The 27,089-nt window shown below is 49.8% G+C and overlaps 33 non-coding genes and 2 pseudogenes across 33 annotated transcripts; all 35 read left to right on the top strand.

Moving 5' to 3' along the window:
• The first annotated feature begins 6,752 nt into the window (after positions 1–6,752).
• On the top strand, positions 6,753–6,916 carry LOC135013996 (U1 spliceosomal RNA). Its single transcript, XR_010212581.1, has one exon. It is a non-coding gene; the product is annotated as a U1 spliceosomal RNA (small nuclear RNA).
• A 152-nt stretch (positions 6,917–7,068) lies between these two features.
• On the top strand, positions 7,069–7,210 carry LOC135013999 (U1 spliceosomal RNA; annotated as a pseudogene).
• A 692-nt stretch (positions 7,211–7,902) lies between these two features.
• Positions 7,903–8,066, top strand: LOC135013985 (U1 spliceosomal RNA). Its single transcript, XR_010212570.1, has one exon. It is a non-coding gene; the product is annotated as a U1 spliceosomal RNA (small nuclear RNA).
• Positions 8,067–8,218: 152 nt separating this feature from the next.
• On the top strand, positions 8,219–8,353 carry LOC135014002 (U1 spliceosomal RNA; annotated as a pseudogene).
• Positions 8,354–9,052: 699 nt separating this feature from the next.
• Positions 9,053–9,216, top strand: LOC135013944 (U1 spliceosomal RNA). Its single transcript, XR_010212531.1, has one exon. It is a non-coding gene; the product is annotated as a U1 spliceosomal RNA (small nuclear RNA).
• Positions 9,217–9,368: 152 nt separating this feature from the next.
• LOC135014167 (U1 spliceosomal RNA) lies at positions 9,369–9,531 on the top strand. Its single transcript, XR_010212724.1, has one exon. It is a non-coding gene; the product is annotated as a U1 spliceosomal RNA (small nuclear RNA).
• Positions 9,532–10,205: 674 nt separating this feature from the next.
• LOC135013973 (U1 spliceosomal RNA) lies at positions 10,206–10,369 on the top strand. Its single transcript, XR_010212559.1, has one exon. It is a non-coding gene; the product is annotated as a U1 spliceosomal RNA (small nuclear RNA).
• A 972-nt stretch (positions 10,370–11,341) lies between these two features.
• On the top strand, positions 11,342–11,505 carry LOC135013964 (U1 spliceosomal RNA). Its single transcript, XR_010212550.1, has one exon. It is a non-coding gene; the product is annotated as a U1 spliceosomal RNA (small nuclear RNA).
• A 152-nt stretch (positions 11,506–11,657) lies between these two features.
• Positions 11,658–11,820, top strand: LOC135014034 (U1 spliceosomal RNA). The gene has a single exon (XR_010212613.1). It is a non-coding gene; the product is annotated as a U1 spliceosomal RNA (small nuclear RNA).
• A 671-nt stretch (positions 11,821–12,491) lies between these two features.
• Positions 12,492–12,655, top strand: LOC135013911 (U1 spliceosomal RNA). Its single transcript, XR_010212499.1, has one exon. It is a non-coding gene; the product is annotated as a U1 spliceosomal RNA (small nuclear RNA).
• A 152-nt stretch (positions 12,656–12,807) lies between these two features.
• On the top strand, positions 12,808–12,970 carry LOC135014164 (U1 spliceosomal RNA). Its single transcript, XR_010212721.1, has one exon. It is a non-coding gene; the product is annotated as a U1 spliceosomal RNA (small nuclear RNA).
• Positions 12,971–13,644: 674 nt separating this feature from the next.
• Positions 13,645–13,808, top strand: LOC135013958 (U1 spliceosomal RNA). Its single transcript, XR_010212545.1, has one exon. It is a non-coding gene; the product is annotated as a U1 spliceosomal RNA (small nuclear RNA).
• Positions 13,809–13,960: 152 nt separating this feature from the next.
• On the top strand, positions 13,961–14,123 carry LOC135013988 (U1 spliceosomal RNA). The gene has a single exon (XR_010212573.1). It is a non-coding gene; the product is annotated as a U1 spliceosomal RNA (small nuclear RNA).
• Positions 14,124–14,794: 671 nt separating this feature from the next.
• On the top strand, positions 14,795–14,958 carry LOC135014196 (U1 spliceosomal RNA). Its single transcript, XR_010212747.1, has one exon. It is a non-coding gene; the product is annotated as a U1 spliceosomal RNA (small nuclear RNA).
• Positions 14,959–15,110: 152 nt separating this feature from the next.
• Positions 15,111–15,273, top strand: LOC135014153 (U1 spliceosomal RNA). The gene has a single exon (XR_010212712.1). It is a non-coding gene; the product is annotated as a U1 spliceosomal RNA (small nuclear RNA).
• Positions 15,274–15,947: 674 nt separating this feature from the next.
• Positions 15,948–16,111, top strand: LOC135013981 (U1 spliceosomal RNA). The gene has a single exon (XR_010212566.1). It is a non-coding gene; the product is annotated as a U1 spliceosomal RNA (small nuclear RNA).
• A 152-nt stretch (positions 16,112–16,263) lies between these two features.
• On the top strand, positions 16,264–16,426 carry LOC135014087 (U1 spliceosomal RNA). The gene has a single exon (XR_010212660.1). It is a non-coding gene; the product is annotated as a U1 spliceosomal RNA (small nuclear RNA).
• A 671-nt stretch (positions 16,427–17,097) lies between these two features.
• Positions 17,098–17,261, top strand: LOC135014195 (U1 spliceosomal RNA). Its single transcript, XR_010212746.1, has one exon. It is a non-coding gene; the product is annotated as a U1 spliceosomal RNA (small nuclear RNA).
• Positions 17,262–17,413: 152 nt separating this feature from the next.
• LOC135014116 (U1 spliceosomal RNA) lies at positions 17,414–17,576 on the top strand. The gene has a single exon (XR_010212686.1). It is a non-coding gene; the product is annotated as a U1 spliceosomal RNA (small nuclear RNA).
• Positions 17,577–18,250: 674 nt separating this feature from the next.
• On the top strand, positions 18,251–18,414 carry LOC135013980 (U1 spliceosomal RNA). Its single transcript, XR_010212565.1, has one exon. It is a non-coding gene; the product is annotated as a U1 spliceosomal RNA (small nuclear RNA).
• A 152-nt stretch (positions 18,415–18,566) lies between these two features.
• Positions 18,567–18,729, top strand: LOC135014009 (U1 spliceosomal RNA). The gene has a single exon (XR_010212589.1). It is a non-coding gene; the product is annotated as a U1 spliceosomal RNA (small nuclear RNA).
• A 671-nt stretch (positions 18,730–19,400) lies between these two features.
• On the top strand, positions 19,401–19,565 carry LOC135014059 (U1 spliceosomal RNA). Its single transcript, XR_010212638.1, has one exon. It is a non-coding gene; the product is annotated as a U1 spliceosomal RNA (small nuclear RNA).
• A 152-nt stretch (positions 19,566–19,717) lies between these two features.
• On the top strand, positions 19,718–19,880 carry LOC135014147 (U1 spliceosomal RNA). The gene has a single exon (XR_010212707.1). It is a non-coding gene; the product is annotated as a U1 spliceosomal RNA (small nuclear RNA).
• A 674-nt stretch (positions 19,881–20,554) lies between these two features.
• Positions 20,555–20,718, top strand: LOC135013978 (U1 spliceosomal RNA). Its single transcript, XR_010212564.1, has one exon. It is a non-coding gene; the product is annotated as a U1 spliceosomal RNA (small nuclear RNA).
• Positions 20,719–20,870: 152 nt separating this feature from the next.
• On the top strand, positions 20,871–21,033 carry LOC135014086 (U1 spliceosomal RNA). The gene has a single exon (XR_010212659.1). It is a non-coding gene; the product is annotated as a U1 spliceosomal RNA (small nuclear RNA).
• Positions 21,034–21,704: 671 nt separating this feature from the next.
• On the top strand, positions 21,705–21,868 carry LOC135014194 (U1 spliceosomal RNA). The gene has a single exon (XR_010212745.1). It is a non-coding gene; the product is annotated as a U1 spliceosomal RNA (small nuclear RNA).
• Positions 21,869–22,020: 152 nt separating this feature from the next.
• LOC135014115 (U1 spliceosomal RNA) lies at positions 22,021–22,183 on the top strand. The gene has a single exon (XR_010212685.1). It is a non-coding gene; the product is annotated as a U1 spliceosomal RNA (small nuclear RNA).
• Positions 22,184–22,857: 674 nt separating this feature from the next.
• On the top strand, positions 22,858–23,021 carry LOC135013977 (U1 spliceosomal RNA). Its single transcript, XR_010212563.1, has one exon. It is a non-coding gene; the product is annotated as a U1 spliceosomal RNA (small nuclear RNA).
• Positions 23,022–23,173: 152 nt separating this feature from the next.
• LOC135014101 (U1 spliceosomal RNA) lies at positions 23,174–23,336 on the top strand. The gene has a single exon (XR_010212673.1). It is a non-coding gene; the product is annotated as a U1 spliceosomal RNA (small nuclear RNA).
• Positions 23,337–24,007: 671 nt separating this feature from the next.
• On the top strand, positions 24,008–24,172 carry LOC135014058 (U1 spliceosomal RNA). Its single transcript, XR_010212637.1, has one exon. It is a non-coding gene; the product is annotated as a U1 spliceosomal RNA (small nuclear RNA).
• A 152-nt stretch (positions 24,173–24,324) lies between these two features.
• LOC135014046 (U1 spliceosomal RNA) lies at positions 24,325–24,487 on the top strand. Its single transcript, XR_010212625.1, has one exon. It is a non-coding gene; the product is annotated as a U1 spliceosomal RNA (small nuclear RNA).
• Positions 24,488–25,161: 674 nt separating this feature from the next.
• Positions 25,162–25,325, top strand: LOC135013938 (U1 spliceosomal RNA). The gene has a single exon (XR_010212525.1). It is a non-coding gene; the product is annotated as a U1 spliceosomal RNA (small nuclear RNA).
• A 152-nt stretch (positions 25,326–25,477) lies between these two features.
• LOC135014008 (U1 spliceosomal RNA) lies at positions 25,478–25,640 on the top strand. The gene has a single exon (XR_010212588.1). It is a non-coding gene; the product is annotated as a U1 spliceosomal RNA (small nuclear RNA).
• A 671-nt stretch (positions 25,641–26,311) lies between these two features.
• LOC135014206 (U1 spliceosomal RNA) lies at positions 26,312–26,475 on the top strand. The gene has a single exon (XR_010212757.1). It is a non-coding gene; the product is annotated as a U1 spliceosomal RNA (small nuclear RNA).
• A 152-nt stretch (positions 26,476–26,627) lies between these two features.
• On the top strand, positions 26,628–26,790 carry LOC135014163 (U1 spliceosomal RNA). Its single transcript, XR_010212720.1, has one exon. It is a non-coding gene; the product is annotated as a U1 spliceosomal RNA (small nuclear RNA).
• The last annotated feature ends 299 nt before the right edge of the window (positions 26,791–27,089 follow it).

Raw genomic sequence — 27,089 nt, 5'->3', positions numbered from 1 at the left:
GAGGGACCGAACACAGGCCCAGCCTCGGAGCTCGGTCCCAGAGCCGCGCCGCCGGCCCCCTTACAGAGCCAGAAGCAAGAAGAGGTCCGGAAAATCGGCGGCAGAAGACATCCTGTCTTCACCAAGTTAGCGCACAGCACTGCAGCTGTGCGCCATTGCTCCTCAGCACACTTCACACTTCGGTCACTGAGGGTGCAGGGCGCTAGGGGGGGCGCCCTGAGCAGCAATAGAAACACCTTGGCTGGCGAAAATACATCACATATAGCCCCCAGGGCTATATGGATGAATTTTAACCCCTGCCAGATTCCACAGAAAAAGGGAGAAAAGGCCGCAGAGAAGGGGGCGGAGCCTATCTCCTCAGCACACTGGCGCCATTTTCTCTCACAGCTCCGTTGGAGGGAAGCTCCCTGGCTCTCCCCTGCAGTTACTACACTACAGAAAGGGGTTAAAAAAGAGAGGGGGGCACTAATTAGGCGTAGTATAACAATACAGCAGCTATAAGGGGAAAAACACTTATATAAGGTTATCCCTGTATATATATATATATATATATAGCGCTCTGGTGTGTGCTGGCATACTCTCCCTCTGTCTCCCCAAAGGGCTAGTGGGGTCCTGTCCTCTATCAGAGCATTCCCTGTGTGTGTGCTGTGTGTCGGTACGATTGTGTCGACATGTATGAGGAGGAAAATGGTGTGGAGGCGGAGCAATTGCCTGTAATGGAGTTGTCACCCCCTAGGGAGTCGACACCTGAGTGGCTGAGCTTATGGAAGGAATTACGTGACAGTGTCAGCTCTTTACAAAAGATTGATGACATGAGACAGCCGGCTACTCAGCCTGTGCCTGTCCAGGTGTCTCAAAAGCCATCAGGGGCTCTAAAACGCCCGTTACCGCAGATGGCAGATACAGACGCCGACACGGATACTGATTCCAGTGTCGACGATTAAGAGACGAATGTGACTTCCAGTAGGGCCACACGTTTCATGAATGAGGCTATGGAAAATGTTTTTACACATTTCTGATAATACCAGTACCACTAAAAAGGGTATTATGTTGGGTGAGAAAAAACTGCCTGTAGTTTTTCCTGCATCTGAGGAATTAAATGAAGTGTGTGATGATGCGTGGGTTTCCCCCGATAAAAACTGTTAATTCCTAAAAAGTTATTAGCATCATACCCCTTCCCGCCAGAGGATAGGGCACATTGGGAAACACCCCCTAGGGTGAATAAAGCGCTCACACGCTTGTCTAAACAGGTGGCACTACCGTCCCCGGATACGGCCGCCCTTAAGGAACCTGCTGACAGAAAGCAGTAAAATATCCTAAAATGTATATACACTCACACGGGTGTGATACTGCGACCAGCAATCGCCTCAGCCTGGATGTGCAGTGCTGGGGTGGCTTGGTCGGATTCCCTGACTTACAATATTGATACCCTAGATAGGGACAGTATATTACTGACTATAGAGCATTTAAAAGATGCTTTCTATATATGCGTGATGCACAGAGGGATATTTGCCGACTGGCATCAAGAGTAAGTGCGCTGTCCATTTCTGCCAGAAGAGGGTTATGGACAAGACAGTGGTCAGGTGATGCTGATTCCAAAAGGCATATGGAAGTATCGCCTTATAAAAGGGAGGAGTTATTTGGGGTAGGTCTAACTGACCTGGTGGCCACGGCAACGGCTGGGAAATCCACATTTTTACCCCAGGTAGCCTCTCAACATAAGAAGACGCCGTATTATCAGGCGCAGTCCTTTGGGCCCCATAAGGGCAAGCGGGCAAAAGGCTCCTCATTTCTGCCCCGTGGCAGAGGGAGAGGAAAAAGGCTGCAGCAAACAGCCAGTTCCCAGGAACAGAAACGGTGGGGGCCCGTCTCATAAATTTCAGCGTGCAGTGGGCTCACTCACAGGTGGACCCCTGGATCCTTCAGGTGGTATCTCAGGGGTACAAATTGGAATTCGAGACGTCTCCCCTTCGCCGTTTTCCTAAAGTCTGCTTTACCGACGTCTCCCTCCGACAGGGAGGCGGTATGGGAAGCCATTCACAAGCTGTATTCCCAGCAGGTGATAATCAAGGTACCCCTCCTACAACAGGGATTGGGGTATTATTCCACGCTGTTTGTGGTACCTAAGCCGGACGGCTCGGTGAGACCTAATTTAAATCTGAAATCCTTGAACACTTACATACAAAGGTTCAAATTCAAGATGGAGTCACTCAGAGCGGTGATGGCAAACCGGGAAGAAGGGGATTATATGGTGTCTCTGGACATCAAGGATGCTTATCTCCATGTCCCAAATTACCCTTCTCACCAAGGGTACCTCAGGTTTGTGGTACAGAACTGTCACTATCAGTTTCAGACGCTGCCGTTTGGTTTGTCCACGGCACCCCGGGTCTTTACCAAAGTAATGGCCGAAATGATGATACTCCTTCGAAGGAAGGGAGTTTTAATTATCCCTTACTTGGACGATCTCCGGATAAGGGCAAGATCCAGGGAACAGTTGGTAGTCGGGGTAGCACTATCTCAGGTAGTGTTGCGGCAGCACGGTTGGATTCTTAATATTCCAAAATCGCAGCTGATTCCGACGACACGTCTTCTATTCCTAAGGATGATCCTGGACACAGTCCAGAAAATAAGAATTTACTTACCGATAATTCTATTTCTCATAGTCCGTAGTGGATGCTGGGGACTCCGAAAGGACCATGGGGAATAGCGGCTCCGCAGGAGACTGGGCACAAAGTAAAAGCTTTAGGACTAGCTGGTGTGCACTGGCTCCTCCCCCTATGACCCTCCTCCAAGCCTCAGTTAGGATACTGTGCCCGGACGAGCATACACAATAAGGAAGGATTTTGAATCCCGGGTAAGACTCATACCAGCCACACCAATCACACCGTACAACTTGTGATCTGAACCCAGTTAACAGCATGATAACAGAAGGAGCCTCTGAAAAGATGGCTCACAACAACAATAACCCGATTTTTGTAACAATAACTATGTACAAGTAATGCAGACAATCCGCACTTGGGATGGGCGCCCAGCATCCACTACGGACTATGAGAAATAGAATTATCGGTAAGTAAATTCTTATTTTCTCTAACGTCCTAGTGGATGCTGGGGACTCCGAAAGGACCATGGGGATTATACCAAAGCTCCCAACCGGGCGGGAGAGTGCGGATGACTCTGCAGTACCGAATGAGAGAACTCCAGGTCCTCCTCAGCCAGGGTATCAAATTTGTAGAATTTAGCAAACATGTTTTCCCCTGACCAAGTAGCTGCTCGGCAAAGTTGTAAAGCGGAGACCCCTCTGGCAGCCGCCCAAGATGAGCCCACTTTCCGTGTGGAATGGGCTTTTACAGATTTTGGCTGTGGCAGGCCTGCCACAGAATGTGCAAGCTGAATTGTACTACAAATCCAACGAGCAATCGTCTGCTTAGAAGCAGGAGCACCCAGCTTGCTGGGTGCATACAGGATAAACAGCGAATCAGATTTTCTGACTCCAGCCGTCCTGGAAACATATATTTTCAGGGCCCTGACTACGTCCAGCAACTTGGAATCCTCCAAGTCCCTAGTAGCCGCAGGCACCACATATGAAAAATTAGGTAAGGGCTTTTATAGGATAAAGCCGCCAATTCTGAGACACGATCTACAGAGAGCCAACGTAAAAAATAACAATGTTTATTAATAAAACATATAAAAAGATTAATTGTCAAATAACCGGTGAAAAATATATATAAATATATATAAGAACATTCTACCTTTGAGAAAGTCACGTGAACGTGACGAAACGCGTCAGGACCCGCCCCTATCCACACTCAGCTCAGGTGAAATCTTCCAGGTGTTCCTTGGTCCCGCTGCACCCTCCGTCTACAGCATCCGACATCAGCGGCTTCAGCGCACACGCCGCCACGACCGGGTTGTGAGAGAGACGGTCCATTCCTTTCCGCTGCACAGCGTATGTGGGCATTGCAGGACATTGAAGCCGAGGACGCTCGGCTCTTACCAGCCCATTTTGGAAAGGTATTGAATATCAATTTCAACTGAGGGACTTTTTTATTCATTAGGATCCTACCAACACACCTGGTATTTATCAACTATCTAACAAGTGAATCACTGAACTTTTCACCTCAATAAGCTGAGTCATTACAATATACCACTAGTTCACGTCTAGTGACTGTTCTTATATATATTTGTATATATTTTTCACCGGTTATTTGACAATTAATCTTTTTATATGTTTTATTAATAAACATTGTTATTTTTTACGTTGGCTCTCTGTACATCATGTTTCGTTCCTGATATTCAGCGCAGCCGTTTGTTCTTTTTCTATGCTATCACCACAATACTACACATAGTATTCCGGCAAGCGCAGACTATCAGGAACATAAAATTGTGATTATTTAATTCTATGAAACACGTATTGGTTTTCACTTTTTATTTTGATGATTAGGCGCTTGTTTGTTGCAGTTTTTTGTTTTGGTCAATTCTGAGACACGCCTGGCTGAAGCCAGGGCTAACAGCATTACCACTTTCCATGTGAGATATTTTAAGTCCACAGTGGTGAGTGGTTCAAACCAATGTGATTTTAGGAATCCCAAAACTACATTGAGATCCCAAGGTGCCACTGGAGGCACAAAAGGAGGCTGTATATGCAGTACTCCCTTGACAAACGTCTGAACTTCAGGAACAGAAGCCAGTTCTTTTTGGAAGAATATTGACAGGGCCGAAATTTGAACCTTAATGGACCCTAATTTGAGGCCCATAGACAGTCCTGTTTGCAGGAAATGCAGGAAACGACCCAGTTGAAATTCCTCTGTAGGGGCCTTCCTGGCCTCGCACCACGCAACATATTTACGCCAAATACGGTGATAATGTTGTATGGTTACATCCTTCCTGGCTTTGATCAGGGTAGGGATGACTTCATCCGGAATGCCTTTTTCCTTCAGGATCCGGCGTTCAACCGCCATGCCGTCAAACGCAGCCGCGGTAAGTCTTGGAACAGACATGGTCCCTGCTGGAGCAGGTCCTTTCTTAGAGGTAGAGGCCACGGGTCTTCCGTGAGCATCTCTTGAATTTCCGGGTACCAAGTCCTTCTTGGCCAAACCGGAGCCACGAGTATAGTCTTTACTCCTCTCCTTCTTATGATTCTCAGTACTTTTGGTATGAGAGGAAGAGGAGGGAACACATACACTGACTGGTACACCCACGGTGTTACCAGAGAGTCCACAGCTATTGCCTGAGGGTCCCTTGACCTGGCGCAATATCTGTCCAGTTTTTTGTTGAGGCGGGACGCCATCATGTCCACCCTTTGGTTTTTCCCAACGGTTCACAATCATGTGGAAGATTTCTGGGTGAAGTCCCCACTCCCCCGGGTGAAGATTGTGTCTGCTGAGGAAGTCTGCTTCCCAGTTGTCCACTCCCGGAATGAACACTGCTGACAGTGCTATCACATGATTCTCCGCCCAGCGAAGAATCCTTGCCACTTCCATCATTGCCCTCCTGCTTCTTGTGCCGCCCTGTCTGTTTACGTGGGCGACTGCCGTGATGTTGTCCGACTGGATCAACACCGGCTGACCCTGAAGCAGAGGTCTTGCCTGACTTAGGGCATTGTAAATGGCCCTTAGTTCCAGGATATTTATGTGAAGTGACGTTTCCATGCTTGACCACAAGCCCTGGAAATTTCTTCCCTGTGTGACTGCTCCCCAGCCTCTCAGGCTGGCATCCGTGGTCACCAGGACCCAATCCTGAATGCCGAATCTGCGGCCCTCTAGGAGATGAGCACTCTGTAACCACCACAGGAGAGACACCCTTGTCCTTGGAGACAGGGTTATCCGCTGATGCATTTGAAGATGCGATCCGGACCATTTGTCCAGCAGATCCCACTGAAAAGTTCTTGCGTGGAATCTGCCGAATGGAATCGCTTCGTAAGAAGCCACCATCTTTCCCAGGACCCTTGTGCATTGATGTACTGACACTTGGCCTGGTCTTAGGAGGTTCCTGACTAGGTCGGATAACTCCTTGGCTTTCTCCTCCGGGAGAAACACCTTTTTCTGTACTGTGTCCAGAATCATCCCTAGGAACAGCAGACGTGTCGTCGGAATCAGCTGCGATTTTGGAATATTTAGAATCCATCCGTGCTGTCGTAGTACTACTTGAGATAGTGCTACTCCGACCTCTAACTGTTCTCTGGACCTTGCCTGCTTACTTTGTGACTTCCAATGCACAATGCAAACTACAGGTAGTGCTGCAGGGCCCACACCCTTTTACTTGCCGTACAGAGCAGCTCTGGAGCTGTTACAGTGCCCAGCTGCTGCAAGAAATCAGCTTGAATACTTCAGGGGCTGGGGCATAGCCAACATGAGCCCCACACCGAAGGAGGGTGGAGGTGTTTAATGCGAACTAGGGGTCATCCAAGCGCCTCAAAAGGCCGCCATGCCCTGCACGCCCCTTTTCTCTTTTCATATGCAGACGAGGGTTGAAGCCAACTTTGACCCACTGCTTGGATGACATCACCGTATGCAAATCCATCTGCTGCAGGCCTTCCCCCAGGAATGCTTGCACTAGTTGTTGCATTTGGTTTGTTGTTTGGGGGTGCTTCATTATTAGGCAGCCTTCTGCCCTCCCATGTTCATCTGAAAATATGTGTTCTCCCTGCAGTTGTTGTCCCCAGATGAGAGTTCCCTTGTGCTGCCTCAGTTGAATCTCCTTTACTTGACAGAGATGTGCCTGAGCAGCGGCCCTCCCCAGCCCTATCCCAAATCATACTTATTTTGCATAGGAGATACCATGGTCATGAAGATTGTTCTCCCAGGGTGAGGTTCATTCATTGCATTCTGGGTATGCTGACCCCTGTGATTTCCCCAAATGTGGGAAACTCGACTGCATTATTTGTGGTAGTGGGGGACTGTGTTTGTGCTTTCCTCTGGTCAGCTCTGGTAAAAGTCAGATTTATTTGTCTCAGATCTTCCTCTAGCCTTGTTCTTCTTTCGAGAGTTCCCTTGTGCTGCCTCAGTTGGATCTCCTTCACTTGACAGGGGGGTACCCGAGCAGCGACCCTCCCCAGCTCTAGCCCAACTTCTACTTACCTGGCAGGTGAGATACTATGATCATGTAGGTGCTTCTCCCAGGGCAAGGCTCACCCATTGCACTCTGGGTGTGCTGCTCCTGCGATTTCCCCAAATGTGGGAAACTTGACTGCATAATTTGTGTTTCCCCTGGTCGGCTCTCATATAATTCAGATCTCTTTGTCTCAGGTCTCTCTCCAGCCTAGTTTGCTGTCTGTTTCAACTTCTCTTTTCTTGAGCCGCTCCCTTCTATGCCCTTGCGCACTATCCTGACTTCTCCCGTCTGCTTACTTTGTGCCTTCCAATGCACAATGCAAACTACAGGTAGTGCTGCAGGGCCCACACCCTTTTACTTGCCGTTCAGAGCAGCTCTGGAGCTGTTACAGTGCCCAGCTGCAGCAAGAAATCAGCTTGAATGCTTCAGGGGCTGGGGCATAGCCAACATGAGCCCCACACCGAAGGAGGGTGGAGGTGTTTAATGCGAACTAGGGGTCATCCAAGCGCCGCAAAAGGCCGCCATGCCCTGCACGCCCCTTTTCTCTTTTCATATGCAGACGAGGGTTGAAGCCAACTTTAACCCACTGCTTGGATGACATCACCATATGCAAATCCATCTGCTGCAGGCCTTCCCCCAGGAATGCTTGTACTAGTTGTTGCATTTGGTTTGTTGTTTGGGGGTGCTTCAGTATTAGGCAGCCTTCTGCCCTCCCATGTTCATCTGAAAATATGTGTTCTCCCTGCAGTTGTTGTCCCCAGATGAGAGTTCCCTTGTGCTGCCTCAGTTGAATCTCCTTTACTTGACAGAGATGTGCCTGAGCAGCGGCCCTCCCCAGCCCTATCCCAAATCATACTTATTTTGCATAGGAGATACCATGGTCATGAAGATTGTTCTCCCAGGGTGAGGTTCATTCATTGCATTCTGGGTATGCTGACCCCTGTGATTTCCCCAAATGTGGGAAACTCGACTGCATTATTTGTGGTAGTGGGGGACTGTGTTTGTGCTTTCCTCTGGTCAGCTCTGGTAAAAGTCAGATTTATTTGTCTCAGATCTTCCTCTAGCCTTGTTCTTCTTTCGAGAGTTCCCTTGTGCTGCCTCAGTTGGATCTCCTTCACTTGACAGGGGGGTACCCGAGCAGCGACCCTCCCCAGCTCTAGCCCAACTTCTACTTACCTGGCAGGTGAGATACTATGATCATGTAGGTGCTTCTCCCAGGGCAAGGCTCACCCATTGCACTCTGGGTGTGCTGCTCCTGCGATTTCCCCAAATGTGGGAAACTTGACTGCATAATTTGTGTTTCATCTTGTCGGCTCTCATATAATTCAGATCTCTTTGTCTCAGGTCTCTCTCCAGCCTAGTTTGCTGTCTGTTTCAACTTCTCTTTTCTTGAGCCGCTCCCTTCTATGCCCTTGCGCACTATCCTGACTTCTCCCGTCTGCTTACTTTGTGCCTTCCAATGCACAATGCAAACTACAGGTAGTGCTGCAGGGCCCACACCCTTTTACTTGCCGTTCAGAGCAGCTCTGGAGCTGTTACAGTGCCCAGCTGCTGCAAGAAATCAGCTTGAATGCTTCAGGGGCTGGGGCATAGCCAACATGAGCCCCACACCGAAGGAGGGTGGAGGTGTTTAATGCGAACTAGGGGTCATCCAAGCGCCGCAAAAGGCCGCCATGCCCTGCACGCCCCTTTTCTCTTTTCATATGCAGACGAGGGTTGAAGCCAACTTTGACCCACTGCTTGGATGACATCACCATATGCAAATCCATCTGCTGCAGGCCTTCCCCCAGGAATGCTTGTACTAGTTGTTGCATTTGGTTTGTTGTTTGGGGGTGCTTCAGTATTAGGCAGCCTTCTGCCCTCCCATGTTTATCTGGAAATATGTGTTCTCCCTGCAGTTGTTGTCCCCAGATGAGAGTTCCCTTGTGCTGCCTCAGTTGAATCTCCTTTACTTGACAGATATGTGCCTGAGCAGCGGCCCTCCCCAGCCCTATCCCAAATCATACTTATTTTGCATAGGCGATACCATGGTCATGAAGATTGTTCTCCCAGGGTGAGGTTCATTCACTGCATTCTGGGTATGCTGACCCCTGTGATTTCCCCAAATGTGGGAAACTCGACTGCATTATTTGTGGTAGTGGGGGACTGTGTTTGTGCTTTCCTCTGGACAGCTCTGGTAAAAGTCAGATTTATTTGTCTCAGATCTTCCTCTAGCCTTGTTCTTCTTTCGAGAGTTCCCTTGTGCTGCCTCAGTTGGATCTCTTTCACTTGACAGGGGGGTGCCAGAGCAGCGACCCTCCCCAGCTCTAGCCCAACTCCTACTTACCTGCCAGGTGAGATACTTTGATCATGAAGGTGCTTCTCCCAGGGCAAGGCTCACCCATTGCACTCTGGGTGTGGTGCCCCTGCGATTTCCCCAAATGTGGGAAGCTTGACTGCATAATTTGTGTTTCCCCTGGTCGGCTCTCGTATAATTCAGATCTCTTTGTCTCAGGTCTCTCTCCAGCCTAGTTTGCTGTCTGTTTCCACTTCTTTTTTCATGAGCCCCTCCCTTTTATACCCTTGTGCACTATCCTGACTTCTCCTCCTGTCTGCTTACTTTGTGCCTTCCAATGCACAATGCAAACTACAGGTAGTGCTGCAGGGCCCACACCCTTTTACTTGCCGTACAGAGCAGCTCTGGAGCTGTTACAGTGCCCAGCTGCTGCAAGAAATCAGCTTGAATGCTTCAGGGGCTGGGGCATAGCCAACATGAGCCCCACACCGAAGGAGGGTGGAGGTGTTTAATGTGAACTAGGGGTCATCCAAGCGCTGCAAAAGGCCGCCATGCCCTGCACGCCCCTTTTTTCTTTTCATATGCAGACGAGGGTTGAAGCCAACTTTGACCCACTGCTTGGATGACATCACCGTATGCAAATCCATCTGCTGCAGGCCTTCCCCCAGGAATGCTTGCACTAGTTGTTGCATTTGGTTTGTTGTTTGGGGGTGCTTCAGTATTAGGCAGCCTTCTGCCCTCCCATGTTCATCTGAAAATATGTGTTCTCCCTGCAGTTGTTGTCCCCAGATGAGAGTTCCCTTGTGCTGCCTCAGTTGAATCTCCTTTACTTGACAGAGATGTGCCTGAGCAGCGGCCCTCCCCAGACCTATCCCAAATCATACTTATTTTGCATAGGAGATACCATGGTCATGAAGATTGTTCTCCCAGGGTGAGGTTCATTCATTGCATTCTGGGTATGCTGACCCCTGTGATTTCCCCAAATGTGGGAAACTCGACTGCATTATTTGTGGTAGTGGGGGACTGTGTTTGTGCTTTCCTCTGGTCAGCTCTGGTAAAAGTCAGATTTATTTGTCTCAGATCTTCCTCTAGCCTTGTTCTTCTTTCGAGAGTTCCCTTGTGCTGCCTCAGTTGGATCTCTTTCACTTGACAGGGGGGTGCCCGAGCAGCGACCCTCCCCAGCTCTAGCCCAACTCCTACTTACCTGCCAGGTGAGATACTATGATCATGAAGGTGCTTCTCCCAGGGCAAGGCTCACCCATTGCACTCTGATTTCCCCAAATGTGGGAAGCTTGACTGCATAATTTGTGTTTCCCCTGGTCGGCTCTCGTATAATTCAGATCTCTTTGTCTCAGGTCTCTCTCCAGCCTAGTTTGCTGTCTGTTTCCACTTCTTTTTTCATGAGCCCCTCCCTTTTATACCCTTGTGCACTATCCTGACTTCTCCTCCTGTCTGCTTACTTTGTGCCTTCCAATGCACAATGCAAACTACAGGTAGTGCTGCAGGGCCCACACCCTTTTACTTGCCGTACAGAGCAGCTCTGGAGCTGTTACAGTGCCCAGCTGCTGCAAGAAATCAGCTTGAATGCTTCAGGGGCTGGGGCATAGCCAACATGAGCCCCACACCGAAGGAGGGTGGAGGTGTTTAATGCGAACTAGGGGTCATCCAAGCGCCGCAAAAGGCCGCCATGCCCTGCACGCCCCTTTTCTCTTTTCATATGCAGACGAGGGTTGAAGCCAACTTTGACCCACTGCTTGGATGACATCACCATATGCAAATCCATCTGCTGCAGGCCATCCCCCAGGAATGCTTGCACTAGTTGTTGCATTTGGTTTGTTGTTTGGGGGTGCTTCAGTATTAGGCAGCCTTCTGCCCTCCCATGTTCATCTGAAAATATGTGTTCTCCCTGCAGTTGTTGTCCCCAGATGAGAGTTCCCTTGTGCTGCCTCAGTTGAATCAACTTTACTTGACAGAGATGTGCCTGAGCAGCGGCCCTCCCCAGCCATATCCCAAATCATACTTATTTTGCATAGGAGATACCATTGTTATGAAGATTGTTCTCCCAGGGTGCGGTTCATTCATTGCACTCTGGGTATGCTGACCCCTGTGATTTCCCCAAATGTGGGAAACTCGACTGCATTATTTGTGGTAGTGGTGGACTGTGTTTGTGCTTTCTTCAGGTCAGCTCTGGTAAAAGTCAGATTTCTTTGTCTCAGATCTTCCTCTAGCCTTGTTCTTCTTTCGAGAGTTCCTTTGTGCTGCCTCAGTTGGATCTCCTTCACTTGACAGGGGGGTGCCCGAGCAGCGACCCTCCCCAGCTCTAGCCCAACTCCTACTTACCTGCCAGGTGAGATACTATGATCATGAAGGTGCTTCTCCCAGGGCAAGGCTCACCCATTGCACTCTGGGTGTGCTGCCCCTGCGATTTCCCCAAATGTGGGAAACTTGACTGCATAATTTGTGTTTCCCCTGGTCGGCTCTCGTATAATTCAGATCTCTTTGTCTCAGGTCTCTCTCCAGCCTAGTTTGCTGTCTGTTTCCACTTCTCTTTTCTTGAGCCGCTCCCTTCTATGCCCTTGCGCACTATCCTGACTTCTCCCGTCTGCTTACTTTGTGCCTTCCAACGCACAATGCGAACTACATGTAGTGCTGCAGGGACCACACCCTTTTACTTGCCTTACAGAGCAGCTCTGGAGCTGTTACAGTGCCCAGCTGCTGCAAGAAATCAGCTTGAATGCTTCAGGGGCTGGGGCATAGCCAACATGAGCCCCACACCGAAGGAGGGTGGAGGTGTTTAATGCGAACTAGGGGTCATCCAAGCGCCGCAAAAGGCCGCCATGCCCTGCACGCCCCTTTTCTCTTTTCATATGCAGACGAGGGTTGAAGCCAACTTTGACCCACTGCTTGGATGACATCACCGTATGCAATTCCGTCTTCTGCAGAACTTCCCCCAGGAATGCTTGTACTAGTTGTTGCATTTGGTTTGTTGTTTGGGGGTGCTTCAGTATTAGGCAGCCTTCTGCCCTCCCATGTTCATCTGAAAATATGTGTTCTCCCTGCAGTTGTTGTCCCCAGATAAGAGTTTCCTTGTGCTGCCTCAGTTGAATCTCCTTTACTTGACAGAGATGTGCATGAGCAGCGGCCCTCCCCAGCCCTATCCCAAATCATACTTATTTTGCATAGGAGATACCATGGTCATGAAGATTGTTCTCCCAGGGTGAGGTTCATTCATTGCATTTTGGGTATGCTGACCCCTGTGATTTCCCCAAATGTGGGAAACTCGACTGCATTATTTGTAATAGTGGGGGACTGTGTTTGTGCTTTCCTCTGGTCAGCTCTGGTAAAAGTCAGATTTCTTTGTCTCAGATTTTCCTCTAGCCTTGTTCTTCTTTCGAGAGTTCCCTTGTGCTGCCTCAGTTGGATCTCCTTCACTTGACAGGGGGGTACCCGAGCAGCGACCCTCCCCAACTCTCGCCCAACTCCTACTTACCTGCTAGGTGAGATACTATGATCATGAAGGTGCTTCTCCCAGGGCAAGGCTCACCCATTGCACTCTGGGTGTGCTGCTCCTGCGATTTCCCGAAATTTGGGAAACTTGACTGCATAATTTGTGTTTCCCCTGGTCGGCTATCGTATAATTCAGATCTCTTTGTCTCAGGTCTCTCTCCAGCCTAGTTTGCTGTCTGTTTCCACTTCTCTTTTCTTGAGCCGCTCCCTTCTATGCCCTTGCGCACTATCCTGACTTCTCCTCCTTTCTGCTTACTTTGTGCCTTCCAACGCACAATGCGAACTACAGGTAGTGCTGCAGGGCCCACACCCTTTTACTTGCCTTACAGAGCAGCTCTGGAGCTGTTACAGTGCCCAGCTGCTGTAAGAAATCAGCTTGAATGCTTCAGGGGCTGGGGCATAGCCAACATGAGCCCCACACCGAAGGAGGGTGGAGGTGTTTAATGCAAACTAGGGGTCAGCCAAGTGCCGCAAAAGGCCACCATGCCCTGCACGCCCCTTTTCTCTTTTCATATGCAGACGAGGGTTGAAGCCAACTTTGACCCACTGCTTGGATGACATCACCATATGCAAATCTATCTGCTGCAGGCCTTCCCCCAGGAATGCTTGCACTAGTTGTTGCATTTGGTTTGTTGTTTGGGGGTGCTTCAGTATTAGGCAGCCTTCTGCCCTCCCATGTTCATCTGAAAATATGTGTTCTCCGTGCAGTTGTTGTCCCCAGATGAGAGTTCCCTTGTGCTGCCTCAGTTGAATCTCCTTTACTTGACAGAGATGTGCCTGAGCAGCGGCCCTCCCCAGCCATATCCCAAATCATACTTATTTTGCATAGGAGATACCATTGTTATGAAGATTGTTCTCCCAGGGTGCGGTTCATTCATTGCACTCTGGGTATGCTGACCCCTGTGATTTCCCCAAATGTGGGAAACTCGACTGCATTATTTGTGGTAGTGGTGGACTGTGTTTGTGCTTTCCTTTGGTCAGCTCTGGTAAAAGTCAGATTTCTTTGTCTCAGATCTTCCTCTAGCCTTGTTCTTCTTTCGAGAGTTCCTTTGTGCTGCCTCAGTTGGATCTCCTTCACTTGACAGGGGGGTGCCCGAGCAGCGACCCTCCCCAGCTCTAGCCCAACTCCTACTTACCTGCCAGGTGAGATACTATGATCATGAAGGTGCTTCTCACAGGGCAAGGCTCACCCATTGCACTCTGGGTGTGCTGCCCCTGCGATTTCCCCAAATGTGGGAAACTTGACTGCATAATTTGTGTTTCCCCTGGTCGGCTCTCGTATAATTCAGATCTCTTTGTCTCAGGTCTCTCTCCAGCCTAGTTTGCTGTCTGTTTCCACTTCTCTTTTCTTCAGCCGCTCCCTTCTATGCCCTTGCGCACTATCCTGACTTCTCCCGTCTGCTTACTTTGTGCCTTCCAACGCACAATGCGAACTACAGGTAGTGCTGCAGGGCCCACACCCTTTTACTTGCCTTACAGAGCAGCTCTGGAGCTGTTACATTGCCCAGCTGCTGCAAGAAATCAGCTTGAATGCTTCAGGGGCTGGGGCATAGCCAACATGAGCCCCACACCGAAGGAGGGTGGAGGTGTTTAATGCGAACTAGGGGTCATCCAAGCGCCGCAAAAGGCCACCATGCCCTGCATAACCCTTTTCTCTTTTCATATGCAGATGAGGGTTCCAGCCAACTTTGGCCCACTGCTTGGATGACATCACCGTATGCAAATCCGTCTTCTGCAGACCTTCACCCAGGAATGCTTTTACTAGTTGTTGCATTTGGTTTGTTGTTTGGGGGTGCTTCAGTATTAGGCAGCCTTCTGTCCTCCCATGTTCATCTGAAAATATGTGTTCTCCCTGCAGTTGTTGTCCCCAGATGAGAGTTCCCTTGTGCTGCCTCAGTTGAATCTCCTTTACTTGACAGAGATGTGCCTGAGCAGCGGCCCTCCCCAGCCCTATCCCAAATCATACTTATTTTGCATAGGAGATACCATGGTCATGAAGATTGTTCTCCCAGGGTGAGGTTCATTCATTGCATTCTGGGTATGCTGACCCCTGTGATTTCCCCAAATTTGGGAAACTCGACTGCATTATTTGTGGTAGTGGGGGACTGTGTTTGTGCTTTCCTCTGGTCAGCTCTGGTAAAAGTCAGATTTCTTTGTCTCAGATCTTCCTCTAGCCTTGTTCTTCTTTCGAGAGTTTCCTTGTGCTGCCTCAGTTGGATCTCCTTCACTTGACAGGGGGGTGCCCGAGCAGCGACCCTCCCAAGCTCTAGCCCAACTCCTACTTACCTGCCAGGTGAGATACTATAATCAGGAAGGTGCTTCTCCCAGGGCAAGGCTCACCCATTGCACTCTGGGTGTGCTGCTTCTACGATTTCCCCAAATGTGGGACACTTGACTGCATAATTTGTGTTTCCTCTGGTCGGCTCTCGTATAATTCAGATCTCTTTGTCTCAGGTCTCTCTCCAGCCTAGTTTGCTGTCTGTTTCCACTTCTTTTTTCTTGAGCCCCTCCCTTCTATACCCTTGTGCACTATCCTGACTTCTCCTCCCGTCTGCTTACTTTGTGCCTTCCAATGCACAATGCAAACTACAGGTAGTGCTGCAGGGCCTACACCCTTTTACTTGCCTTACAGAGCAGCTCTGGAGCTGTTACAGTGCCCAGCTGCTGCAAGAAATCAGCTTGAATGCTTCATGGGATGGGGCATGGCCAACATGAGCCCCACACCAAAGGAGGGTGGGGGTGTTTAATGCGATCTAGGGGTCATCCAAGCAGCGCAAAAGGCCGCCATGCCCTGCACGCCCCTTTTCTCTTTTCATATGCAGATGAGGGTTGAAGCCAACGTTGACCCACTGCTTGGATAACATCACCATATGCAAATCCATCTGCTGCAGGCCTTCCCCCAGGAATGCTTGCACTAGTTGTTGCATTTGGTTTGTTGTTTGGGGGTGCTTCAGTATTAGGCAGCCTTCTGCCCTCCCATGTTCATCTGAAAATATGTGTTCTCCCTGCAGTTGTTGTCCCCAGATGAGAGTTCCCTTGTGCTGCCTCAGTTGAATTTTCTTTACTTGACAGAGATGTGCCTGAGCAGCGGCCCTCCCCAGCCCTATCCCAAATCATACTTATTTTGCATAGGAGACACCATGGTCATGAAGATTGTTCACCCAGGGTGAGGTTCATTCATTGCATTCTGGGTATGCTGACCCCTGTGATTTCCCCAAATGTGGGAAACTCGCCTGCATTATTTGTGGTAGTGGGGGACTGTGTTTGTGTTTTCCGCTGGTCAGCTCTGGTAAAAGTCAGATTTCTTTGTCTCAGATCTTCCTCTAGCCTTGTTCTTCTTTCGAGAGTTCCATTGTGCTGCCTCAGTTGGATCTCCTTCACTTGACAATGGGGTGCCCGAGCAGCGACCCTCCCCAGCTCTAGCCCAACTCCTACTTACCTGCCAGGTGAGATACTATGATCTTGAAGGTGCTTCTCCCAGGGCAAGGCTCACCCATTGCACTCTGGGTGTGCTGCCCCTGCGATTTCCCCAAATGTGGGAAACTTGACTGCATAATTTGTGTTTCCCCTGGTCGGCTCTCGTATAATTCAGATCTCTTTGTCTCAGGTCTCTCTCCAGCCTAGTTTGCTGTCTGTTTCCACTTCTCTTTTCTTGAGCCGCTCCCTTCTATGCCCTTGCGCACTATCCTGACTTCTCCCGTTTGCTTACTTTGTGCCTTCCAACGCACAATGCGAACTACAGGTAGTGCTGCAGGGCCCACACCCTTTTACTTGCCGTTCAGAGCAGCTCTGGAGCTGTTACAGTGCCCAGCTGCTGCAAGAAATCAGCTTGAATGCTTCAGGGGCTGGGGCATAGCCAACATGAGCCCCACACCGAAGGAGGGTGGAGGTGTTTAATGCGAACTAGGGGTCATCCAAGCGCCGCAAAAGGCCGCCATGCCCTGCATAACCCTTTTCTCTTTTCATATGCAGATGAGGGTTCCAGCCAACTTTGGCCCACTGCTTGGATGACATCACCGTATGCAAATCCGTCTTCTGCAGACCTTCACCCAGGAATGCTTTTACTAGTTGTTGCATTTGGTTTGTTGTTTGGGGGTGCTTCAGTATTAGGCAGCCTTCTGTCCTCCCATGTTCATCTGAAAATATGTGTTCTCCCTGCAGTTGTTGTCCCCAGATGAGAGTTCCCTTGTGCTGCCTCAGTTGAATCTCCTTTACTTGACAGAGATGTGCCTGAGCAGCGGCCCTCCCCAGCCCTATCCCAAATCATACTTATTTTGCATAGGAGATACCATGGTCATGAAGATTGTTCTCCCAGGGTGAGGTTCATTCATTGCATTCTGGGTATGCTGACCCCTGTGATTTCCCCAAATTTGGGAAACTCGACTGCATTATTTGTGGTAGTGGGGGACTGTGTTTGTGCTTTCCTCTGGTCAGCTCTGGTAAAAGTCAGATTTCTTTGTCTCAGATCTTCCTCTAGCCTTGTTCTTCTTTCGAGAGTTTCCTTGTGCTGCCTCAGTTGGATCTCCTTCACTTGACAGGGGGGTGCCCGAGCAGCGACCCTCCCAAGCTCTAGCCCAACTCCTACTTACCTGCCAGGTGAGATACTATAATCAGGAAGGTGCTTCTCCCAGGGCAAGGCTCACCCATTGCACTCTGGGTGTGCTGCTCCTACGATTTCCCCAAATGTGGGACACTTGACTGCATAATTTGTGTTTCCTCTGGTCGGCTCTCGTATAATTCAGATCTCTTTGTCTCAGGTCTCTCTCCAGCCTAGTTTGCTGTCTGTTTCCACTTCTTTTTTCTTGAGCCCCTCCCTTCTATACCCTTGTGCACTACCCTGACTTCTCCTCCCGTCTGCTTACTTTGTGCCTTCCAATGCACAATGCAAACTACAGGTAGTGCTGCAGGGCCCACACCCTTTTACTTGCCTTACAGAGCAGCTCTGGAGCTGTTACAGTGCCCAGCTGCTGCAAGAAATCAGCTTGAATGCTTCATGGGATGGGGCATGGCCAACATGAGCCCCACACCAAAGGAGGGTGGGGGTGTTTAATGCGATCTAGGGGTCATCGAAGCAGCGCAAAAGGCCGCCATGCCCTGCACGCCCCTTTTCTCTTTTCATATGCAGATGAGGGTTGAAGCCAACTTTGACCCACTGCTTGGATAACATCACCATATGCAAATCCATCTGCTGCAGGCCTTCCCCCAGGAATGCTTGCAATAGTTGTTGCATTTGGTTTGTTGTTTGGGGGTGCTTCAGTATTAGGCAGCCTTCTGCCCTCCCATGTTCATCTGAAAATATGTGTTCTCCCTGCAGTTGTTGTCCCCAGATGAGAGTTCCCTTGTGCTGCCTCAGTTGAATTTCCTTTACTTGACAGAGATGTGCCTGAGCAGCGGCCCTCCCCAGCCCTATCCCAAATCATACTTATTTTGCATAGGAGACACCATGGTCATGAAGATTGTTCACCCAGGGTGAGGTTCATTCATTGCATTCTGGGTATGCTGACCCCTGTGATTTCCCCAAATGTGGGAAACTCGCCTGCATTATTTGTGGTAGTGGGGGACTGTGTTTGTGTTTTCCGCTGGTCAGCTCTGGTAAAAGTCAGATTTCTTTGTCTCAGATCTTCCTCTAGCCTTGTTCTTCTTTCGAGAGTTCCATTGTGCTGCCTCAGTTGGATCTCCTCCACTTGACAGGGGGGTGCCCGAGCAGCGACCCTCCCCAGCTCTAGCCCAACTCCTACTTACCTGCCAGGAGAGATACTATGATCTTGAAGGTGCTTCTCCCAGGGCAAGGCTCACCCATTGCACTCTGGGTGTGCTGCTCCTGCGATTTCCCCAAATGTGGGAAACTTGACTGCATAATTTGTGTTTCCCCTGGTCTGCTCTCGTATAATTCAGATCTCTTTGTCTCAGGTATCTCTCCAGCCTAGTTTGCTGTCTGTTTCAACTTCTCTTTTCTTGAGCCGCTCCCTTCTATGCCCTTGCGCACTATCCTGACTTCTCCCGTCTGCTTACTTTGTGCCTTCCAATGCACAATGCAAACTACAGGTAGTGCTGCAGGGCCCACACCCTTTTACTTGCCGTTCAGAGCAGCTCTGGAGCTGTTACAGTGCCCAGCTGCTGCAATAAATCAGCTTGAATGCTTCAGGGGCTGGGGCATAGCCAACATGAGCCCCACACCAAAGGAGGGTGGGGGTGTTTAATGCGAACTAGGGGTCATCCAAGCACCGCAAAAGGCCGCCATGCCCTGCACGCCCCTTTTCTATTTTCATATGCAGATGAGGGTTGAAGCCAACTTTGACCCACTGCTTGGATGACATCACCGTATGCAAATCCGTCTTCTGCAGAACTTCCCCCTGGAATGCTTGCACTAGTTGTTGCATTTGGTTTGTTGTTTGGGGGTGCTTCAGTATTAGGCAGCCTTCTGCCCTCCCATGTTCATCTGAAAATATGTGTTCTCCCTGCAGTTGTTGTCCCCAGATGAGAGTTCCCTTGTGCTGCCTCAGTTGAATCTCCTTTACTTGACAGAGATGTGCATGAGCAGCGGCCCTCCCCAGCCCTATCCCAAATCATACTTATTTTGCATAGGAGATACCATGGTCATGAAGATTACTCTCCCAGGGTGAGGTTCATTCATTGCATTCTGGGTATGCTGACCCCTGTGATTTCCCCAAATGTGGGAAACGCGACTGCTTTATTTGTTGGTAGTGGGGGACTGTGTTTGTGTTTTCCTCTGGTCAGCTCTGGTAAAAGTCAGATTTCTTTGTTTCAGATCTTCCTCTAGCCTTGTTCTTCTTTTGAGAGTTTCCTTGTGCTGCCTCAGTTGGATCTCCTTCACTTGACAGGGGGGTGCCCGAGCAGCGACCCTCCCCAGCTCTAGCCCAACTCCAACTTACCTGCCAGGTGATATACTATGATCATGAAGGTGCTTCTCCCAGGGCAAGGCTCACCCATTGCACTCTGGGTGTGCTGCCCCTGCGATTTCCCCAAATGTGGGAAACTTGACTGCATAATTTGTGTTTCCCCTGGTCAGGTCTCGTATAATTCAGATCTCTTTGTCTCAGGTCTCTCTCCAGCCTAGTTTGCTGTCTGTTTCAACTTCTCTTTTCTTGAGCCGCTCCCTTTTATACCCTTGTGCACTATCCTGACTTCTCCTCCTGTCTGCTTACTTTGTGCCTTCCAATGCACAATGCAAACTACAGGTAGTGCTGCAGGGCCCACACCCTTTTACTTGCCTTACAGAACAGCTCTGGAGCTGTTACAGTGCCAAGCTGCTGCAAGAAATCAGCTTGAATGCTTCAGGGGATGGGGCATGGCCAACATGAGCCCAACACCAAAGGAGGGTGGGGGTGTTTAATGCGATCTAGGGGTCATCCAAGCAGCGCAAAAGGCCGCCATGCCCTGCACGCCCCTTTTCTCTTTTCATATGCAGATGAGGGTTGAAGCCAACGTTGACCCACTGCTTGGATAACATCACCATATGCAAATCCATCTGCTGCAGGCCTTCCCCCAGGAATGCTTGCACTAGTTGTTGCATTTGGTTTGTTGTTTGGGGGTGCTTCAGTATTAGGCAGCCTTCTGCCCTCCCATGTTCATCTGAAAATATGTGTTCTCCCTGCAGTTGTTGTCCCCAGATGAGAGTTCCCTTGTGCTGCCTCAGTTGAATTTTCTTTACTTGACAGAGATGTGCCTGAGCAGCGGCCCTCCCCAGCCCTATCCCAAATCATACTTATTTTGCATAGGAGACACCATGGTCATGAAGATTGTTCACCCAGGGTGAGGTTCATTCATTGCATTCTGGGTATGCTGACCCCTGTGATTTCCCCAAATGTGGGAAACTCGCCTGCATTATTTGTGGTAGTGGGGGACTGTGTTTGTGTTTTCCGCTGGTCAGCTCTGGTAAAAGTCAGATTTCTTTGTCTCAGATCTTCCTCTAGCCTTGTTCTTCTTTCGAGAGTTCCATTGTGCTGCCTCAGTTGGATCTCCTTCACTTGACAATGGGGTGCCCGAGCAGCGACCCTCCCCAGCTCTAGCCCAACTCCTACTTACCTGCCAGGTGAGATACTATGATCTTGAAGGTGCTTCTCCCAGGGCAAGGCTCACCCATTGCACTCTGGGTGTGCTGCCCCTGCGATTTCCCCAAATGTGGGAAACTTGACTGCATAATTTGTGTTTCCCCTGGTCGGCTCTCGTATAATTCAGATCTCTTTGTCTCAGGTCTCTCTCCAGCCTAGTTTGCTGTCTGTTTCCACTTCTCTTTTCTTGAGCCGCTCCCTTCTATGCCCTTGCGCACTATCCTGACTTCTCCCGTCTGCTTACTTTGTGCCTTCCAACGCACAATGCGAACTACAGGTAGTGCTGCAGGGCCCACACCCTTTTACTTGCCTTACAGAGCAGCTCTGGAGCTGTTACAGTGCCCAGCTGCTGCAAGAAATCAGCTTGAATGCTTCAGGGGCTGGGGCATAGCCAACATGAGCCCCACACCGAAGGAGGGTGGAGGTGTTTAATGCGAACTAGGGGTCATCCAAGCGCCGCAAAAGGCCGCCATGCCCTGCATAACCCTTTTCTCTTTTCATATGCAGATGAGGGTTCCAGCCAACTTTGGCCCACTGCTTGGATGACATCACCGTATGCAAATCCGTCTTCTGCAGACCTTCACCCAGGAATGCTTTTACTAGTTGTTGCATTTGGTTTGTTGTTTGGGGGTGCTTCAGTATTAGGCAGCCTTCTGTCCTCCCATGTTCATCTGAAAATATGTGTTCTCCCTGCAGTTGTTGTCCCCAGATGAGAGTTCCCTTGTGCTGCCTCAGTTGAATCTCCTTTACTTGACAGAGATGTGCCTGAGCAGCGGCCCTCCCCAGCACTATCCCAAATCATACTTATTTTGCATAGGAGATACCATGGTCATGAAGATTGTTCTCCCAGGGTGAGGTTCATTCATTGCATTCTGGGTATGCTGACCCCTGTGATTTCCCCAAATTTGGGAAACTCGACTGCATTATTTGTGGTAGTGGGGGACTGTGTTTGTGCTTTCCTCTGGTCAGCTCTGGTAAAAGTCAGATTTCTTTGTCTCAGATCTTCCTCTAGCCTTGTTCTTCTTTCGAGAGTTTCCTTGTGCTGCCTCAGTTGGATCTCCTTCACTTGACAGGGGGGTGCCCGAGCAGCGACCCTCCCAAGCTCTAGCCCAACTCCTACTTACCTGCCAGGTGAGATACTATAATCAGGAAGGTGCTTCTCCCAGGGCAAGGCTCACCCATTGCACTCTGGGTGTGCTGCTCCTACGATTTCCCCAAATGTGGGACACTTGACTGCATAATTTGTGTTTCCTCTGGTCGGCTCTCGTATAATTCAGATCTCTTTGTCTCAGGTCTCTCTCCAGCCTAGTTTGCTGTCTGTTTCCACTTCTTTTTTCTTGAGCCCCTCCCTTCTATACCCTTGTGCACTATCCTGACTTCTCCTCCCGTCTGCTTACTTTGTGCCTTCCAATGCACAATGCAAACTACAGGTAGTGCTGCAGGGCCCACACCCTTTTACTTGCCTTACAGAGCAGCTCTGGAGCTGTTACAGTGCCCAGCTGCTGCAAGAAATCAGCTTGAATGCTTCATGGGATGGGGCATGGCCAACATGAGCCCCACACCAAAGGAGGGTGGGGGTGTTTAATGCGATCTAGGGGTCATCCAAGCAGCGCAAAAGGCCGCCATGCCCTGCACGCCCCTTTTCTCTTTTCATATGCAGATGAGGGTTGAAGCTAACTTTGACCCACTGCTTGGATAACATCACCATATGCAAATCCATCTGCTGCAGGCCTTCCCCCAGGAATGCTTGCAATAGTTGTTGCATTTGGTTTGTTGTTTGGGGGTGCTTCAGTATTAGGCAGCCTTCTGCCCTCCCATGTTCATCTGAAAATATGTGTTCTCCCTGCAGTTGTTGTCCCCAGATGAGAGTTCCCTTGTGCTGCCTCAGTTGAATTTCCTTTACTTGACAGAGATGTGCCTGAGCAGCGGCCCTCCCCAGCCCTATCCCAAATCATACTTATTTTGCATAGGAGACACCATGGTCATGAAGATTGTTCACCCAGGGTGAGGTTCATTCATTGCATTCTGGGTATGCTGACCCCTGTGATTTCCCCAAATGTGGGAAACTCGCCTGCATTATTTGTGGTAGTGGGGGACTGTGTTTGTGTTTTCCGCTGGTCCGCTCTGGTAAAAGTCAGATTTCTTTGTCTCAGATCTTCCTCTAGCCTTGTTCTTCTTTCGAGAGTTCCATTGTGCTGCCTCAGTTGGATCTCCTCCACTTGACAGGGGGGTGCCCGAGCAGCGACCCTCCCCAGCTCTAGCCCAACTCCTACTTACCTGCCAGGTGAGATACTATGATCTTGAAGGTGCTTCTCCCAGGGCAAGGCTCACCCATTGCACTCTGGGTGTGCTGCTCCTGCGATTTCCCCAAATGTGGGAAACTTGACTGCATAATTTGTGTTTCCCCTGGTCGGCTCTCGTATAATTCAGATCTCTTTGTCTCAGGTATCTCTCCAGCCTAGTTTGCTGTCTGTTTCAACTTCTCTTTTCTTGAGCCGCTCCATTCTATGCCCTTGCGCACTATCCTGACTTCTCCCGTCTGCTTACTTTGTGCCTTCCAATGCACAATGCAAACTACAGGTAGTGCTGCAGGGCCCACACCCTTTTACTTGCCGTTCAGAGCAGCTCTGGAGCTGTTACAGTGCCCAGCTGCTGCAATAAATCAGCTTGAATGCTTCAGGGGATGGGGCATGGCCAACATGAGCCCCACACCAAAGGAGGGTGGGGGTGTTTAATGCGAACTAGGGGTCATCCAAGCACCGCAAAAGGCCGCCATGCCCTGCACGCCCCTTTTCTATTTTCATATGCAGATGAGGGTTGAAGCCAACTTTGACCCACTGCTTGGATGACATCACCGTATGCAAATCCGTCTTCTGCAGAACTTCCCCCTGGAATGCTTGCACTAGTTGTTGCATTTGGTTTGTTGTTTGGGGGTGCTTCAGTATTAGGCAGCCTTCTGCCCTCCCATGTTCATCTGAAAATATGTGTTCTCCCTGCAGTTGTTGTCCCCAGATGAGAGTTCCCTTGTGCTGCCTCAGTTGAATCTCCTTTACTTGACAGAGATGTGCATGAGCAGCGGCCCTCCCCAGCCCTATCCCAAATCATACTTATTTTGCATAGGAGATACCATGGTCATGAAGATTACTCTCCCAGGGTGAGGTTCATTCATTGCATTCTGGGTATGCTGACCCCTGTGATTTCCCCAAATGTGGGAAACGCGACTGCTTTATTTGTTGGTAGTGGGGGACTGTGTTTGTGTTTTCCTCTGGTCAGCTCTGGTAAAAGTCAGATTTCTTTGTTTCAGATCTTCCTCTAGCCTTGTTCTTCTTTTGAGAGTTTCCTTGTGCTGCCTCAGTTGGATCTCCTTCACTTGACAGGGGGGTGCCCGAGCAGCGACCCTCCCCAGCTCTAGCCCAACTCCTACTTACCTGCCAGGTGAGATACTATGATCATGAAGGTGCTTCTCCCAGGGCAAGGCTCACCCATTGCACTCTGGGTGTGCTGCCCCTGCGATTTCCCCAAATGTGGGAAACTTGACTGCATAATTTGTGTTTCCCCTGGTCAGGTCTCGTATAATTCAGATCTCTTTGTCTCAGGTCTCTCTCCAGCCTAGTTTGCTGTCTGTTTCAACTTCTCTTTTCTTGAGCCGCTCCCTTTTATACCCTTGTGCACTATCCTGACTTCTCCTCCTGTCTGCTTACTTTGTGCCTTCCAATGCACAATGCAAACTACAGGTAGTGCTGCAGGGCCCACACCCTTTTACTTGCCTTACAGAACAGCTCTGGAGCTGTTACAGTGCCAAGCTGCTGCAAGAAATCAGCTTGAATGCTTCAGGGGATGGGGCATGGCCAACATGAGCCCCACACCGAAGGAGGGTGGGGGTGTTTAATGCGAACTAAGGGTCATCCAAGCGCCGCAAAAGGCCGCCATGCCCTGCATACCCCTTTTCTCTTTTCATATGCAGATGAGGGTTCCAGCCAACTTTGGCCCACTGCTTGGATGACATCACCGTATGCAATTCCGTCTTCTGCAGAACTTCCCCCAGGAATGCTTGCACTAGTTGTTGCATTTGGTTTGTTGTTTGGGGGTGCTTCAGTATTAGGCAGCCTTCTGCCCTCCCATGTTCATCTGAAAATATGTGTTCTCCCAGCAGTTGTTGTCCCCAGATGAGAGTTCCCTTGTGCTGCCTCAGTTGAATCTCATTTACTTGACAGAGATGTGCCTGAGCAGCGGCCCTCCCCAGCCATATCCCAAATCATACTTATTTTGCATAGGAGATACCATTGTTATGAAGATTGTTCTCCCAGGGTGCGGTTCATTCATTGCACTCTGGGTATGCTGACCCCTGTGATTTCCCCAAATGTGGGAAACTCGACTGCATTATTTGTGGTAGTGGGGGACTGTGTTTGTGCTTTCCTCTGGTCAGCTCTGGTAAAAGTCAGATTTCTTTGTCTCAGATCTTCCTCTAGCCTTGTTCTTCTTTCGAGAGTTCCTTTGTGCTGCCTCAGTTGGATCTCCTTCACTTGACAGGGGGGTGCCCGAGCAGCGACCCTCCCCAGCTCTAGCCCAACTCCTACTTACCTGCCAGGTGAGATACTATGATCATGAAGGTGCTTCTCCCAGGGCAAGGCTCACCCATTGCACTCTGGGTGTGCTGCCCCTGCAATTTCCCCAAATGTGGGAAACTTGACTGCATAATTTGTGTTTCCCCTGGTCGGCTCTCGTATAATTCAGATCTCTTTGTCTCAGGTCTCTCTCCAGCCTAGTTTGCTGTCTGTTTCCACTTCTCTTTTCTTGAGCCGCTCCCTTCTATGCCCTTGCGCACTATCCTGACTTCTCCCGTCTGCTTACTTTGTGCCTTCCAACGCACAATGCGAACTACATGTAGTGCTGCAGGGACCACACCCTTTTACTTGCCTTACAGAGCAGCTCTGGAGCTGTTACAGTGCCCAGCTGCTGCAAGAAATCAGCTTGAATGCTTCAGGGGCTGGGGCATAGCCAACATGAGCCCCACACCGAAGGAGGGTGGAGGTGTTTAATGCGAACTAGGGGTCATCCAAGCGCCGCAAAAGGCCGCCATGCCCTGCACGCCCCTTTTCTCTTTTCATATGCAGACGAGGGTTGAAGCCAACTTTGACCCACTGCTTGGATGACATCACCGTATGCAATTCCGTCTTCTGCAGAACTTCCCCCAGGAATGCTTGTACTAGTTGTTGCATTTGGTTTGTTGTTTGGGGGTGCTTCAGTATTAGGCAGCCTTCTGCCCTCCCATGTTCATCTGAAAATATGTGTTCTCCCTGCAGTTGTTGTCCCCAGATAAGAGTTTCCTTGTGCTGCCTCAGTTGAATCTCCTTTACTTGACAGAGATGTGCATGAGCAGCGGCCCTCCCCAGCCCTATCCCAAATCATACTTATTTTGCATAGGAGATACCATGGTCATGAAGATTGTTCTCCCAGGGTGAGGTTCATTCATTGCATTTTGGGTATGCTGACCCCTGTGATTTCCCCAAATGTGGGAAACTCGACTGCATTATTTGTAATAGTGGGGGACTGTGTTTGTGCTTTCCTCTGGTCAGCTCTGGTAAAAGTCAGATTTCTTTGTCTCAGATTTTCCTCTAGCCTTGTTCTTCTTTCGAGAGTTCCCTTGTGCTGCCTCAGTTGGATCTCCTTCACTTGACAGGGGGGTACCCGAGCAGCGACCCTCCCCAACTCTCGCCCAACTCCTACTTACCTGCTAGGTGAGATACTATGATCATGAAGGTGCTTCTCCCAGGGCAAGGCTCACCCATTGCACTCTGGGTGTGCTGCTCCTGCGATTTCCCGAAATTTGGGAAACTTGACTGCATAATTTGTGTTTCCCCTGGTCGGCTATCGTATAATTCAGATCTCTTTGTCTCAGGTCTCTCTCCAGCCTAGTTTGCTGTCTGTTTCCACTTCTCTTTTCTTGAGCCGCTCCCTTCTATGCCCTTGCGCACTATCCTGACTTCTCCTCCTTTCTGCTTACTTTGTGCCTTCCAACGCACAATGCGAACTACAGGTAGTGCTGCAGGGCCCACACCCTTTTACTTGCCTTACAGAGCAGCTCTGGAGCTGTTACAGTGCCCAGCTGCTGTAAGAAATCAGCTTGAATGCTTCAGGGGCTGGGGCATAGCCAACATGAGCCCCACACCGAAGGAGGGTGGAGG

Source organism: Pseudophryne corroboree, unplaced genomic scaffold (genome assembly GCF_028390025.1).
Source record: "Pseudophryne corroboree isolate aPseCor3 unplaced genomic scaffold, aPseCor3.hap2 scaffold_279, whole genome shotgun sequence".
Lineage (NCBI taxonomy): Eukaryota > Metazoa > Chordata > Amphibia > Anura > Myobatrachidae > Pseudophryne > Pseudophryne corroboree.
This window is presented reverse-complemented; position numbering and strand designations above follow the sequence as displayed.